The sequence below is a fragment of the Artemia sp. Qi Xiang Cuo genome, chromosome 3, assembly GCF_049724085.1.
Source record: "Artemia sp. Qi Xiang Cuo chromosome 3, ASM4972408v1, whole genome shotgun sequence".
Classification (NCBI taxonomy): domain Eukaryota; kingdom Metazoa; phylum Arthropoda; class Branchiopoda; order Anostraca; family Artemiidae; genus Artemia; species Artemia sp. Qi Xiang Cuo.
The window spans coordinates 59,312,556-59,329,713 of record NC_142796.1 but is presented as its reverse complement, the minus strand read 5'-3'; the positions used below and the strand labels follow the sequence as shown (position 1 = coordinate 59,329,713).

The following is a 17,158-nucleotide window of genomic DNA, read 5'->3' as shown; positions in this document are numbered from 1 at the left end:
CAAATCATAATGTTCTGACAACACATACCTATGAAAGGCTAAGAAACCTAGCTCAGAAAAGTCGAAAATAGCAAACTACACATCCCAAATCATAGGTTTCAGACACTACACACCTATGAAAGACTAAGAAATCCAACTCAAAAAAGCCCGATCATTAATAACATTTGGTTAATTCAACTGAAAGTTCCAACTTAAGATATGACATAGAAGGCGACAATTTGATCGTTTATTTTCAAAGTGTTAAAAATTTTTTTTTTTTCGGCGCTGCCCCCAGCGCCCCCCTTAACCTTGCCCCACAGCGCTTCTCGGACCACCCGTGGCGCTTTTCGGAGCCATGGCGCATCCCTGTGGAGCGTCTCGGGCCCCCGCAACGCTTCCCGCGATGGGTCTCGAGCTCATGGCGCTTCCCTGACCCGTGGCGCCTCCCCTGGCACTTCCCGAACCTTGCCCCCACAGCACTCCCCGGACCCATCGGCGTATTCTGGGCTCCACGGCTCCCAGCCGTTTACCTAATGCCCCAAAAAACCGTATTGTTAGACGGTATAAGTCGTTTCGACTACTCCCCGTACAGGTTGTCTATGACTCCAAATGAGCCTAGATTATTTTTAATCGCGTGTCTGTTCTGTTTCCAAGCGTATTCTCTGGGAAACAGTACAATTAAATTCGAGAACCGTTAACTCAGTATATCGTCAACAATGTTTCCACATCACTAAAATATTGGCATGGCTTTGTAAGATTGAAAGTTATTTTAAAATATCCTTGCGCAAATTATGGGGTCCATATGTGACAAATAGATAAATGTGAATAATCTCACTCAGTTCCTTCTCTTGAAACTTTGTGGTAATCAATTGTGAAAAATAGGGGATTTTGAGTTTCAAATGGTGAGAATTAATTGAAATTACCCTTGAAAAATATTCTCTTATGAGATAACAGCGAAGAAATAGGGGGGAATGCATAGAAAATAGCAAAGATTAGAAAAAATAGCATTTTGAGTTTCAAAGGCAGTGATTATTAATAGAAATTACCTAAAAATATTCGCTTATGAGATATCGAAGCGATAGCAAAGATTAGAAAAGAGCGGTTTCGTTGCAAAAAATTACATTTAGATATCTCCAAGGGAGGTGGGAGCAGAGAAAAGAGTGGTTTCATTGCAAAAAATTACATTTAGGTATCTCCGAGGGAGGGGGGAGCATAGAACACAGTGCTTACAGAGTAACAAATGATATGTAGATCTCTCCGAGCGAGTGGGGAGCAGAGAAAAGAGTGGTTTCATTGCAAAAAATTACATTTGGATATCTCCGAGTGCGATAAATTCAGAACAATGGTTGGGGGGGGGGGTGAGGGGTTAATATCTCACAGAGATAAGTTTATATTGGGATTGAAAAGGACTGAAAAATTAATAAATAGAAAGGTAGGAAAAAAACGCTTACATTTGCATATCCCGGCTGCACTTGGTGTGTGTGTGTTATCCCGGCGGCGCGTCTCTGGTCCGGGGGACCGTGGGGGGCCAGGGGAGGGCCTTTGGGGCACAGGGAGGGCCTTTGGGCACAGGGAGGGCCTTTGGGGGCCTGGGGGACAGTTGGGGACCGGTGGCGGGCCTGTGGGACCCCGTTGGGCCTTTGGGAGCTCGAGGGGCCGTTGGGGGGCCCGGGGCTGGCCATGGGGGGCCGGGGTGGCCCTTTGGGGCATCGGGAGGGCCTTTGGGGGCCGGGGGGACATTTGGGAACCGGTGGAGGGCCTTTGGGACCCGGTTGGTCCTTTGGGAGACCGGGGGACCTTTGAGGACCAGGGGAGGGCCTTTGGGGGTCCGGAGGGGCAGTTGGGGGCCAGTGGAGGGCCTTTGGGACCCCGTTGGTCCTTTGGGGGCTCGATGGGCCTTTGGGGGGCCCGGGGATGGCCTTTGGGGGGCGGGGTGGGTTTTTGGTGGGGCGCCGGTGGCTCTTTGGGAGCCCGGGGGACCTTTGAGGACCGGGGGGATGGCCTTTGGGGTCTGGGGTGCCCTTTAGGGGTCCGGGGGGCCCTTTGAGTACCTGAGGAGGGCCTTTGCGGGTCTGAGGAGGGCGTTTGGGGGCTGGGGCTCTTTGGGAGCTTGGGGGACCTTTGAGGACCGGGGGGCTTCCTTCGGGGTTGGGGTAGGAGGATTGGAACCCTTTGGGGTTGGGGTAGAGGACCTCACAACACTGTTCAAATGGAACTTGTGTATTATAACGACCAGAGAGTTTCACCCTCAAATTCTCTTCTAAAACCTTTCCAAAAATCTTCTTTCAAAATGTCTCTAACTGTTTCGCCGAAATAGTTCCATAACCTGTCTAAAACGGTTTCGCCCAAATAATCCCTAAACGTAATTTCAGCGTGTTCCTTTGTTATTGGCATCTCTGCGCTAACGCATTTCAAATTAATATGAAACCTTTTCGCGCGCTAAAACAATTCATCGCTAAGATGTTTCTTGCCTAATTGTTTCTATGGCCTTTGGTTATTAATATCCTTTGGAGTTCGACCAGTAGAACTGTTCCCGAGGCAAAGACATTAATGATTTGGATCTATTCCTGGAGAAATGTTTCTAGGCGAAAATTTTTAAAGTCTGACAGATGATGTCATTGATTGATTGATCTGTCAAGAAAGGGGAAATTAATTTGTTGTTTCTAAGGGGAATTATTGATTCACGATAGGTGAATTGAGGTCGACAGCACAGGTGTTCTGACTCGTGACTATACCACGTGGTTTATGGTTTTCTCAGTGAGAAAGTTCCTGTTTTTTCAAATACTCACTGACAAAAACCATAAAAACATACAAAAATGTGAGAAAGTTCCTGTTTTTCAAATTCTCACTGACAAAAACCAAAAAAACAGATATAAATGTGACAAAATTCATGGTTTTTCAAGTGAGAAAATTCCTGTTTTTTCATTCTCACTGAGAAAACCATATAACAGACATGAATTACTGTTGACATCCATAAATGTGACAAAGTTCCTGTTTTTCACATTCTCACTGACAAAAACCATTAAACATCCATAATTTGATGTTGACATCCGAGAAAAACATCAAATAAATCGAACAACACACATAACCATCCATGAAAACAACCATAAATGTGACAAAATTCATGGTTTTTCAAGTGAGAAAATTCCTGTTTTTTCATTCTCACTGAGAAAACCATAAACCACGTGGTTCTATGCCCATATAAGGTGTGGGTACCGGAGTAACACCCCCTCCTCTACTGCAGCTCCCCTCCCTAAGTTGTATTTTCCAAAAATGCATCCGATAAAAATTTGAGATAGTAATTTGCTCAAAAATAGTCCAAAAAATCATATAACAAGGCCGTTTGTGGCGGACAGAATCCCCAAAAGTCTGGGGGTAAGGGTTGTAAGATATGTCCCAGGGGCATATAAATTATGGAAGGGGTGGTCGTGTGAACTTTAGAAGAGGCTCATTTGATTTAAAATATATAGTTCTAGTTCCCTTTTAAGGTCAAACATGATGGAGATTAACTAGCCCCCTTCCTGATATCCTCCTTTCACAAAACGCGTTCAATTGAATTTGTGATATAGCCATTGTGTTACCAATTGTCCAAAAATCATATAAAAATGTCTTTAGGGTGAACCCCAGGCAAGGGTTGTAAGTTATGCCCAGGGAATATAAGGTTTATGGAACGGGTAGTTGTATAAACTTTGCATCGAATGGAGCTCATTTGACTGGGAGTCGGAAGCCTCCGTGTCATTTTTAAGAATCAAAAGTGAATGGACGGACGTCAGCCCCCCCCCAAGCCAATCATTCCCCAAAACATATTCTATCGAAATTTGAGAGAACTTTTTCAGCATTGTTGAAAGGTCCAGTAACTATGTATTTGGGGATATCAACCTCCCCACAGTCCTCAGGACAAGGGCTATAAGTTAGGCAATTCGTTCATTGTATATGTTATTGAGAAAGGTATGCAGGTTTGAACTTTTTTTCAAGAATACGAAGGGTATTCAGGTGAGCCTTTCGTGTTGAGGGAAGTATTGAACTAAATCAAAGCAGGTTATATGTATACGGGTTGTCAAAAGGGTACAACACATGAATAACTGAGTATACTAATTTGGAAAATTCAGGAAATGATAAGGGAGATGATCAAAAAGGCAATATTTGCATGCTACCAATACCACTACAACTACCACCACTAATGGCGCCGGCAGAAAATTTTCCAGGGGGGCAGACGCCAAAATAGTAGTGGTGGTTGGGTGACAGTTTAGGCGGTTTAGGGCATCAAACTATGACTACCCCGAAGAGTACGATTTTGCAATCAATTTAAAATCCTGAGAAACTAATTGATTTAAGAGTATCAATAACTATACTTTAAGCTTCCCAGTTGCAAAAGAAGTAATGCCACACGGTGGTAGTGCTGGATTCAACCAACTTGATTCGCTTTATTTGCAATGAAATTAGGCCATGTTTGGTGATCTATAATTGCGTATCAGCTATAATGAGGGGGGGGGTCATTTTTTAGGTGGAGGTGGGGGTAGGGTCGATTCCTACGAAAGTACATTTTAATCGACAAACTGCTTACTCTTCATGAGGCTTCAGATAAGCGTTGAAAGACTAAGGAGGAGTAGGAATTAATTAGAGTGTTTCTGTATATAGCTAATGGTGTATTCCCATATCTACCAGCACAGAGGTGGAAAAGGCAAGGTAGGGCATCATCAGCCCCGCCATGAAATTTCCTTGGGGTGGCAAATACTGATAGCAACTTAGTTTTTTTTTTTTTTTAATAGTGATATTTTTCTTTTTCCATTTATATGAAGTGCTTCAATGTATTTAAAAAAAAAATTATGTAATGTATTCATCGATAAGAAAATCCTATTGTAGAGGATGTGATGGCTTCAGTAATTCAGTAATGCAGTAATGCAGAAGAAGTAATGCAGAAGAGAGGTGATTAGGATTAGGATCAGGATTAGAGGAAAAGTAGCTTTTCAGCAATTTTAAATGGGAATATTTTTCTATTTATATGAAGTACTTCAATGTATTTAAAAAAAATGTATGTAATGTATTTATCGATAAGAAAATTCTATTGTAGAGGTTGTGATGGGGTCTTCAGTTTTGTAGATTCATGTAGAAGATGAAAAGTCTCACAGAATGTCCATCCATACAAACAATAATACTCCTTTTCATCCAACCGAAATTCTTTAGTAGTAATATAAACAAGGACTTTTTGCCAACATTACTATCCATATTCGCCAAAATCGGTACTACCCAACGTATAATTATTGATTTACACATTTTAAAAGGAATTGACCAGGGATTTAAGGGACCGGTACCTCAAATTATATCTTGGTTAGGCCGTTGTATAATTTGGAAAACAATCAGAAATTAAATTAAAAAAAAATAACTTTTCAACTGAGAGCAAGGAAAAGATTTGAAACCTATTTGAACAAATTATTCTTTGTATGAAGGGGGCTGTCTCTTCCTTAGCTGCTCACTCTTTACTATGAAGTTTGGGTGTTTTTCAAACTTTTTAAAGAAAATCTGCGATTGAAAAAAAAAATTCAAAGCACTAAAAAACTTTTTTTTAATGAGGAAGGTGTCGAGAAGGGGGCAGTCCCGCTTATATACAGAGTAATTTATATTTGTTTTAACTTTTAAATTTGCTCCTTACTTTAGTTGAAAAACCTTTTTTGTTTGTTAAATTATATTTAGTTAAACTGTAAAGTTTTATGAATACAATAATTTTGGTAACGTAGAAAAAAGATCAATATTTCAATGATATCTGTTTGGATTTTGATGGGTAATCAAACAGTTCGTGTTTTTTCGCCAGGGGTGATCGTGTAGACCCAGTGGGCCTAGAACGTCGGAAGAGAGCTCATTCTAACGGAAATGAAAAGCTCTAGTGTCCTTTTAAGTGACCAAACATGGGAGGTCAACTAGGCCCCCTCTCATGCCATTTTTCCCCAAAATCTTCCGATCAAAATTTTGAGATAGCTTTTTTGTTCAGCATAGTTGAAAAGCCCAATAACTATGTCTTTGGAGATTAAATGACCCCCTAAAGCCCCTGCGGAAAGGTTATAAAATTCGCCAATTGTTTTATTTGTTATTGGGAAGTATGAATACATTTGTCGGGTGGGTAGGGGAGGGCGAATTTTCTGCTGGGAATATTTTCAATGGAGAGGATAGTTTCCAGGGGGGGGGGGTGAAATTTTCAGAGGAAATTTTACATTGGTTAAATTTGCCAGAATGTGCGTTAAATATGTGAAAGTTCTTTATATGTCTTGCTTTCTCTGTACCGATTCAGTTTTACGCGTGGAGATGTTAAGGGTAATTGTCCTGGGGTAATTTTTTTCCAGAATTGAATTGTTCAGAGGATATTTCTATGGGGAGGGAGATTTTTCCGTGGAGGTGGAGCCAGTTATCCTGGGGTTATTTAAAAAAAAAACGAACAGAAAAAAACTAGTTTTTTCAACTTAAAGTAACAAGCAACGCCAATACTTAAAACGAACAGAGATTATTACGTATATGGGTGGATTGTCCCCTCCTCAACATTTCGCTCTTTACGCTATAGTTTAAATTTTGTCCCAATTCTTTAAAAATAGCTCCTGAAACACAAGGGTCGTTTCATTAGAACAATCCGTTGCATCCGTTGATTTTGAATTGAAGGTATCAAGTATTTTGCAGTAGGTTGCATAGGTTGCATCAAGACATGGCTAATAGTAGACAGAGAAAAGCCAAGACAGATAATCCAAGTAATTGAGAGGCAAATGTTTAAATGGCTGGGGCACGGGCAAATGGCGGGAGTATGCATGACTCTTGTTGGACACATACTTGTTTGTTAGAATTGAAGTTACAGTTTTTTTTTTTTTACAAGTTACAGCTTTTTTTTAAAGTGCCAAAAACTTTAGCGTGATGAGTGAGATAAAAACTAATATATAAACTCCCAGCATTTAGTTCTGTTGAGTAATGCAGAAGCGTTGGACGGATATTTTTTAACAATATTGACATTTTTGAACTTGGTTATCTATCACCAAAATATTTAGTGTCTTTACATTAGCTGCTTATAAGAATTAACGCATAATCAAAGTAGTTTGTTCAAAGTAATACATCAAAACAAAGATTAAGAAAATCAAATAAAAATTAACAATTCAATATTTCAAATTTAATTTTGAATACCAAAGGCCAGTGTATTTGACAACTTTATACTTCATAACTGTACAAAATTAAATCTTTTTTTCAAAATGACAACTAGATAAATACAATCACTCCTGGAAAAAAAAATGATAATAAAACACAAGAAACGTATCCGTTCAGGGGGAAAATACAGGAATTCCCAGCATTCCGTTCAGGAGAAACATTTCTGATTATAGTGGCTTCATATATCAGCTCATAGGTATACTCTTGCAATGCAAGCAAAAGTTGACGGCATATTCTTACCGAATTCTGCCCCTTATTAAGTTATTTTCTTTGTGTTTTCTAAATTTATACGAACTTTATTGTGTTCTAATAACTGCACTAATTACTAATAAACAAATACATATTTAGGATCACCATAAAAAACTGATTCTATGATCGAAGTTTATCAATAGTTAGGCTCTGGACTCTGGGCTGATGCACATTTTCACATTTCCTGGGGTAGGTGGGGGGACATGGACCTTCAGTCCGGAAGCATATATAGTAGCCTATTTTCATAGAGACAGAATTCTGCAAAAGTTATTTGAAATTTATAGTGAAAATCATAGGGTTTTGGATGATACTTGCCTTAAGGTTAATTTAAATTCGTTTAAAATTCATTCAAATTAATTCATCATAATTTATCTAAAATTTATTTAAATTAACTTTCAGTAAGCTGATAATTTGCTGATTCTTGCTGAATCTGATAATTTGCTGATCACCCTTTAAGATTTTGGAAGAACACTCTTCGTCTGTTCAAAATCTTAACGTAATCCATTACAATAGACAAAGCTCGAATACTTGCGATGTGAAGCTATAGGAGGGTGGGGGGGGGTTTACTGAAAATAATAGAAAATGTTGTATTTCGAATAAAGATAATTAAACAAGAAGACATATAACGATTTCATTCTTTGGTTAATGATTGTTGGTGAACCTAATTCAAAATGGAGTTTTCCACATAATTCCTTTTATATATTAAATAAAAAAAACAAGTTTTTTTAACTGAAAGTAAGGAACGACGTTAAAACTTAAAACGAACGGAAATTATTCCGTATATGAAGGGGGCTGTCCCCTCCTCAACGCCTTGCTCTTTACGCTAAAGTTTGACTTTCTCACAAATCTATTTTTTAAACAATAAAAAAAAACTTTGGCGTAAAGAGCGAGGCGTTGAGGAGGGGACAGCCCCCTTCATATACGGAATAATTTCTGTTCGTTTTAAGTTTTAACGTCGTTCCTTACTTTCAGTTAAAAAAACTTGTTTTTTTTATTTAATTTTTGAACGTTTTTGAATTAATGCAGGTTTTGATTGTGGCTCACCGTAGGCTACATGAATAATTAAAACAAAATTTCATATTATTTGGTTAAATAGCTTTCTCGAAACTTGTTTAATTTTATTTACGAACGTTTTTATTAGTAATAAATATACGTAACTTAGAATTAACTTACGTAACGAACTTCTATATTCATAAAATTTTAACACGTATATAAGGGGGTTCGCCCCCTAGTCAATACCCTGCTCTTTAAACTATAGTTTGATTTTTTTTTCCCAGTTCTTTAAAAATGACCTCTTAATCACAATCAGTTGATCAGTTGAAAAACTTGTTTTTTTTTATTTAATTCCTGATCTTTTTCTTTAATAATGCTGGGAAATCCGGCGCCCCCTTCATAGCAATGTCCCTTCCCCCCTGAAAACTTCCTTCATGGAAAGATGTCCCTTCCATATAGCCCCCGACCCTCGCCGTCCCCCACCGACCACAAAAAATCTCCTCTGAAAAAGTCTGTATACTTCCCAATAACCAATACTATATGTTAACATTGAGTAAAGTTCATAACTTTCAGCCCTCCCCCTGGGGACTTTGGGGGATCAAGTCATCCTAAAAGACATTTTTATCATATTTTCGACCATGCTGAACAAAATGGCTATCTCAAAATTTTGATCGGGTGACTTTGGGAAAAAAATGAGCGTGGGAGGGGGCCTAGTTGCCCTCCATTTTTTTTGGTCACTTAAAAATGACACTAGAGCTTTTGATTTCCGCTCAAATGAGCCCTCCCACGATATTCTCGGACCACTGGGTCGATAGGATCATCCCTGGGAAAAAAAAAAAAAAAAAAAAAAAAAAAAAAAAAAAAAAAAAAAAAAACCCAACCGTGATCTTTATTATGGCAAAAAATGCAAAAAACCACATTTTTTTAGATAGGAGCTTTAAACCTCTACAGTAGGGTTCTCTGATACGCTGAATATGATGGTGTGATTTTCATTAAGGTTCTATAACTTTTAGGGGTCTTTCCCCTTTTTTTGAAAATCAGCCAAATTTTCTCAGGCGCGTAACTTTTGATGGGTAGCTCTAAACTTGATGAAAGTTATATATTTGAAATCAGCATTGAAATCTGATTCTTTTGATATATCTATTGGTATCAAAAACCCGTTTTCTAGAGTTTCGGTTACCATTGAGCCGGGTCGCTCCTTACTTACAGTTCGTTACCACGAACTGTTTGATTAGGCATGCCTATAGGCATTACTCAAGGATGTGCGTAGAACCTTTTGGCTTGTCTTCCTCCCCAAATCTCAAGTTTTTATAACTTTTCATGTAAGCTACTGTAACTTTATATAGCTAGTAAGTGTCCGTAATTTCCAGCCAATGACTGATTTTCAGCTCTTAAAACACTAATGTGATATTGTGAGTTAATGAGGTCTAGGACTCCCCGTTATATTGTGGCAGTAGGAAATTTTGTATTGATGGGAAGGATGTCAAGTGAATTGTAATTTTTCTTTAGTATTTGTCTTTTTGTATATGGCTTTAATTGGCTTTTAAATACAGATTATTATTATTATTATAGAACAGATACCAGATATCTAAAGACAAAGGAGTATATAGAGGTTGCATGGTCAGTAGGTTTCATTAAAATATGAAGACTTTTATATTTGATAAATGTACCCTGTTTTGGCTGAGAGACAGAGTTGAAACTTTCAGGGTTTTTTTTGGGGGGGGGGGGGCAAGTGGGCTTAGAAATTGTGTTTAAAGGAAGGGGAAAGTGTTTCTTCTAGGGTCCTCCCAATAGAGTACACGATAGGGTCGGGTCGATGCACAAAAATAGAAGGGAAATGTACAATACAAGCAAAATGTATTTTTTCAAAACCTAGGGGGGTTGCGATTAGTTTTTTTTTATATTTTTTCCAATGAAATTACCTAATTAGGTATTTTCCATAAAAATGTATATTTTCCAAATCTTTGCGAGGGGATTCCTTCTACTCCCTCCGAATGAAAACCCTGATGCTATACGTTCAGTGGCAGACCCAGGGGGAGGGCGAGAAGGGCGCCACCCTAGCGTAGTCTAAAGTAGTGTCATCTACTCAATTAACCTACGTTTGCGTTAATTAAACTTGCTCCTAACGCAAGTTTATCGGATCAACCTATTTTGCGCCCCCCCCCTAAAATTTTTTTTCCCGATCAACCTATTTTGACCCCCCCCCCTAAAAAATCCTGGGTCTGTCCCTGTTTTTTTCTTTTTTGCACCAATCCGTCACACTCCTTGGCGGATGTGATAATTTACCATACCAAGTGTCTGTTTTTTTTTTGTTCCACTAAATAAATTCTTATTTACTCGGAATAATTATTTAGGAATGTATTTCTAAGTAATTCTCATATCAAATCTGCTTGTATTTGAATCGTAAAAAACTTAACTGCTTTGTTTCTTGTTTCCAAAATAGGATGAGCTAAGTCATATGCTTACGTGACAAAATTTAGTGGTAGCCATAGAATTAGTATATAGGCGCTAAGTGGCCCATCCTCATGATGAGTTTATTGACTATGCCGACATTGAACGGGGCCACTCAGCTAATCATGATTGACATCTGGATAATTAACTAGATTTATATCAAAACAGGCTGCAATTTTCAGGTAGGATCGATAATGTATTCGAAATTGATGCAGAAGAATCTATTATAATATTCAAATAGAGGACGGACTTTATTTTTTAATGGTGTTTCTTATTACGGGTAGATTACCAGTTTGTTCTTTGCCCAAGTTGGAATGTATAATCTTGGGTGTAGCAAAGGACCAGGCGCATATTAGCCTCCCCCCCCCCGAAACTTTTACTCATGCCTATACGTGTATCTAAATATAATGGATAGATTTATACAGGGTCGTATCCAGGGTTTTTCGGGGGGAGGGGAGGGCTACAATAGGATTTTTTCTGGGGGGGAGGTTACATAAAGAATAACTAAAAGACGCAAAACAAATTGTTTATATTCATTTTTGCTACGTTTTTGCAAGTCGGACAAACATTTCTGGGGGGCTTCAAACTCCCAACCCCCTCCTGGATACGGCATTGGATTTATATCATAACAGGCAAAAATTTTCAGGGTATTGTAGACAGAACCGTTTCAGGATTTTTGTTCGAGGGGGGATTGGGTATTTTTTTGCTTGGTTTTTACAAAAAAAAACTTCGAAAACACATAATAAAACTGTTTACATGTATTTTTTACGTTTTTATGAACCGGACGAACATCTCTAAGGGGGGGGGGGGGTAGTTCTAGTTCTAGTGGGATTGGTATTTTTTTAATCTTAGAAAATATGAAAGTTCAAAAACATATTTTTGAAAACTGTTGGAAAATTTAATAGAGGTGTAGTAAGGATCAGAGTCATATCTGGGAGGTGGTGGCCCACATACCCCTCCCAAAGTCTTTTTTTGCTGACTTGTCAATAGCACCTAAATGGCTAAGTCAGGCCCCAGTGAATTTAACAGTGTGTCTAGTGGGTTTATTCTTGTTCGGAAAGGGTGAACAATTAGTCCTAAAACTGGCGTCGTTTGGGGGAGGCAGAGGGCAGTTAACCCCCAATAATTTGGAGGAGAAATTATTATATAGTCCATACCCCTTGAATCTCTGGATGTGGACCCCTTTTGCCCCCCCTCCCAAAAAAATTAAATGCTGGAGCTACGCCCCTGAGTCTCAAGCAAGGAATTCAAACCTTAATGTTACTCGAAACCGTCAGGCAGATCCCTAGGGAAGATATTGTTTTTGTGAACCCCCCTGCCTCTCGTCTAGGGGTGAATCTCAAGCATTTATTGGGGGGGGGGGAGAAAGAGGGGTACATACATTGGCGGATCCAGGGGGGCGCCCTCCCCTAGCATAGTCTAAATTACTGTAATTTACTTAATTAACTCAAGTTTGAGTTAATTAAACTTGCTCCTAACGCACGTTTATCGGATCAACTTATTTTGCGCGCCCCCCTAATTTTTTTTTATCGGATCAGCCTATTTTTCGCCCCCCTAAAAAATCCTGGGTACATATCTGGATAGTCAAGGGGCATGGGATATATTTTATTTTTTTCTCCACAATTTTTTCTTTAAAAATTCTTGAACTTCCGGAGAGACGGATAGGGTCCAAAAGGACGGATCTAAGTTATCTTGCGTACGTGTCAGCTCAGGCACGGTTTTATTCAGGGGGAGGGGCAGTGAAAAGGATAATTTAAATCAAAAAAAGTTCAGAAATTCGAAAAAATGTGGATTTCATAGGGACCTGCCCTGAGGCATTCCCCCACGCCTCTGTGTTAGCTACATAGTCATGACGTAAAGCTGCAAGGGAAGGCCACTCACTCACTGACTGTCTGTTAAATGATAATTTTGTTGACGTTTGAATGTTTAATTAGTACAAACGAGTATGTTACCTGATGATCTTTGACATGCGCACCGCAAGCCTGACAAATATGGGTTTTGTACTCTGCTCTTGTAAAATTGGACAAATCTGTAGGTGTCTCAATATTCTCACGACGTGATTCTTTGCAGCGTTGCCATTAGTATAAATTATGCTTAATCCTGAGTTTATCAAAGATTTAAGTACAACGGGAATTGCAAGGTTCGAAGGGGCAAATTGGTACTATCCCATTACGCGGGCCTCTCGGGCTAATCACTATAGACTAGGCAATGATAAAACCCGTTTTTGACGTCTTAACTGTTATAGACCAGGCAATAATAGCAAGGTTTTCATTGCGTATACGATGTTAAACTGTGGTTTTTGGGGGTTTAGGGGGGGGGAGGTACCTAGGTTAGGTTACGTATCTAATATATACAATGCTTTACTTACCACCCCCCCACCCCTAATGTGCAAATATATAGCCCAAATTTGTTTCTAAACTATTATATATTCATCCTATTTTATTTTATTTCATTAGCATTAACCAAACTTGACTTTTTAGAGAGGCCCGCATGGAACAGTACCGGCAAATTTAATGGAAATACATAGACGAAAAGGAGGGAATTTGGATAAATATTGGGGGGGGGGGGCAGACATGGATCCAAAATTTCAAAATGGTTGGGTGGGGTGTAGATTTTGACGAACGTTATTCCTTGACGAATTCATAAGCTAGTAGATTGCCACTGTTTATATGCTCGCCAGATTCGTATACATTTAAGTAAAAACTACACAAAAGCAAGCTACACCAAGCCAAAGGGGATAGTCATCATCCCTGAGCTCAATTTGCTACTGAAGAAAGCTAGGTCAAAGCCCCTTTTCCCCATTCTGGGTATGCATCTGCTGAGACTATATGTGTACAAAAAAATTGCTAACGGTAAAATCCCGGCAATTTTCCTTAGAAAATAGAAGCTCTAAAAAGCAAAATAAAGCCTAAAAATTTTTTAGCGAACAAATTATTCCCTCTCAATTGCATAGATAGGGTTTATAAGGACAAACCAGTGTTTTTTCTTTTTTTATGTGCACCATTTAAGAATAAAGATATCATTGGAAATACTTTGACCATTCCGGATTATTCTAACTATTCTGAATTCTGATCAACTATCTCTGATTATTTTCAACCATTCTGAATGGTTTCTTTTGGAATTTATTGACCATTTCTGTAAAGTCGTTACCCCATGGCCGGCACGAACGCATGAATTTGTTTCGGGGGGGGGGTCCAAATCCTCCAAACTCATTATTCTGTGAAAAAAAATCAGAAAATTGCAGGAAAATGCAAAAAATCGTGAGATTTCGGGGGGGGGGCAGGCCCGGAGGGCCCCCCTGCGTACGTCCCTGCCCCATGGGTACCTGTCTGTTAAACGAAACACATTCAAGAATTACGCTGCGTAAGATCTTTCAATAACCGGTTTGCCTTTCTGGAATCGGTTAGGATTTGTTTATTTTGAGTAAGAAAAACTACGATGTAGCTATACCTTAATTAAATATTTAATATATAGAAGTGGTTAGGGGTTAGGTTGGGTTAGATTACGTATTGAATATAATGCGTTTTGCGCAGCCTGCTTTCCATAATTCTTTTTCGTAGTTTCCATAATTTTGTTTCTAAAGTGTTATATTACCATCATTTTTGGTGTACTTCGTTAGGACTAACCTAGCTTCACTTCTTGGCTGTGTTTCGTTTAACAGACAAGTAACCCCATGGATTTTGATTTCAACTGGCTTGCGCGTAAATGTTTTACCGGATGTTGAAACAAAACACAAGGACCTATAATTTCATCGGAATGAGGTCTCTTTTTAAAGTTCGTGCTTCCATAAAGTCCTGTGAAGGAAGACACGGGAATAAAACGGGACCACTGGAACGGCCCTTAAATAATATTAAATAAAAAAACAAGTTTTTTTTTTACTGAAAGTAAGGAGCGACATTAAACCTTAAAACGAACAGAAATTATTCCGCATATGAAAGGGGCTGTCCCCTCCTCAATACCTCGCTCTTTATGCTAAAGTTTTTTATAGTTTTAAAAAATAAGGTTGTGTGACAGATTCAAACTTTAGCGTAAAGAGCGAGGTATTGAGGAGTTGACAGCCCCTTTCATATACGGAATAATTTCTGTTCGTTTTAAGTTTTAATGTCGCTCCTTACTTTCAATTAAAAAAACTTGTTCTTTTTATTTTAATTTCTGAACGTTTTTGAGTTAATGCAGGTTTGATATTGGCTCACCGTACATGAATAATTAAAACGAAATTTGCATATTAATTTTACGTTTTTGGCTAAATGGCTTTCTCGAAATTTTGTTCTGACGTAACTTACAAATTAACTTACGTAACGAAATTCTGTATTCGTATGTATTATTACGTATATTAGGGAGTTTGCCCCCTAGTCGATACCTTGCTCTTTACGCTAAAGTTCGAATTTTGTTCGAATCACATACCCTTGAATCACAAAGGCCAGTTAATTAGAATAGATAGCTTTTTTGAAACTACTAAAAAAAACTTTAGCGAAAAGGCCAAGGTATTGACTAGGGGGTGAACCCCCTCATATACGTAATAATTCTGTTTGTTTTAAGTTTTACTGTTGCTCCTTACTTTCAGTTGAAAAAACTAGTTTTTTTATTTAATTTCTGATCGTTTTTTAAATAATGCTGGGAAATCCGGCGCCCCCTCCATAGAAATGTCCCTTCCCCCAAGGAAAAATCCTCCATGTAAGGATCCTTCCCCGTAACCCCCTCCTCCGACACCCCCCTACCCCCAGCAGAAAAAATCCCTCCTGAAACGTCTTTATACTTCCCATTAACCAATTCTATATGTAAACAATGGGCAAAGTTTATAACTTCCAGCCCTTCCCCCGGGAACTTTGGGGGATTAAGTCATCCACAAAGACATATTTATTAGATTTTCGACTATGCTGAACAAAATGGCTATTTAAAAATTTTGATTGGGTGACTTTGGGAAAAAATGAGCGTAGGAGGGGGCAAAGCTGCCCTCCAATTTTTTTGGTCACTTAAAATGGCCACTAGAACTTTTAATTTCCGTTCAAATGAGCCCTCTTACGATATTATAGGACTACTGGATCGATACGATCACCCCTGGTAAAAAAAAACAAAACAAAAAAAAACAAATAAACACGCATCCGTGATCTTTATTCTGACAAAAAATTCAAAATTCCACATTTCTGCAGATAGGAGCTTGAAACTTCCACAGTAGGATTCTCTGATATACTGAATCTGATGCTGGTATTTTCATTAAAATCTCTTGACTTTTTGGGGGTGTTTCTCCCTTTTTTCGAAAATAAGGCAAATTTTCTCAGGCCCGTAACTTTTGATGGGTAAAACTAAACTTAATAAACTTATATACTTGAAATCAGAAGAAAAATCTGATTCTGATGTATCTATAGGTATATAATTCCGGTTTTAGAGTTTCGGTTACTATTGAGCCGGGTCGCTCCTTACTTACAGTTCGTTTCCACGAACTGTCTGATCAATGTTTTACCGTTTACTCTATTATTTCTTATCTTTCCATATGATCAGTCGTTTCGTTTATTTTGTGCATACCTGAAAAACACCTCCCCCTAATTACACATTGCTCGTTCTGTTTAGTTGTTCTATTGACTGCTGCTGCTGCCTCTAGTAATATTCATTAGCTCCTCGCACTAATAAATACTGTAGTTAAATTTTTTCTTTTCTGCGTTTTTTTTTGTAATAACTTGCTTATGATAACTAAAATCAGTAGAACCGTTCAGAGACTGATTCGATGTAGTCCATAAAACAAATAGTCGTACAAATAAGAAAAACAGAGAAGTAATTACTTATTGCAATTTTAGTGTGACTGGTCAACACAGTTTATATAATTCTCCAGTAAGTTTACCGCAGATGATTTCTGGCTCTTCATTCTCGGTGCGAACAAAAAGCTCCTCCCACTTATTTCTGCACTTATTGTCCAATTATTGGTTGAGCCGGCCAAATGGTTTTGTCAGTACTTGTTCTATATCTGACTATTCTTTGTCTAACCGTGAAAAGATCGAATGCCGCTTATGTTCATATCTGCAAAAACGTTCTCTGGAGTACTCACACTGCGGTCCAAGTTTTTATAATGCTTGGGATAGGGAAAGATCATGCTGGATAATTATACAAACTGTGCTGGTGAACAAAAAAGTTGGGAATTTTAGTCCTTCGGTGAATTATATGCTTGCTAATAAATGCCTAGCAATCGACTCGGTCAAAATTCTTCTTCCGAAAAATTTCTTTTGTTTGATGGCAAGAAAATGTGATACTGTTCTAGTTGCCGGGCAACACGCGAGAAGTGAAGTTCGGTTAATGCTGATTAAATAAAACAAAATAG

At 38.5% G+C, this 17,158-nt stretch overlaps 1 protein-coding gene across 6 annotated transcripts in view; it reads left to right on the top strand.

The window, feature by feature from the left end:
* Window positions 1-17,158, top strand: part of LOC148954345 (uncharacterized) — a 361,915-nt gene that overhangs the window by 72,393 nt on the left and 272,364 nt on the right. The window lies entirely within an intron of this gene.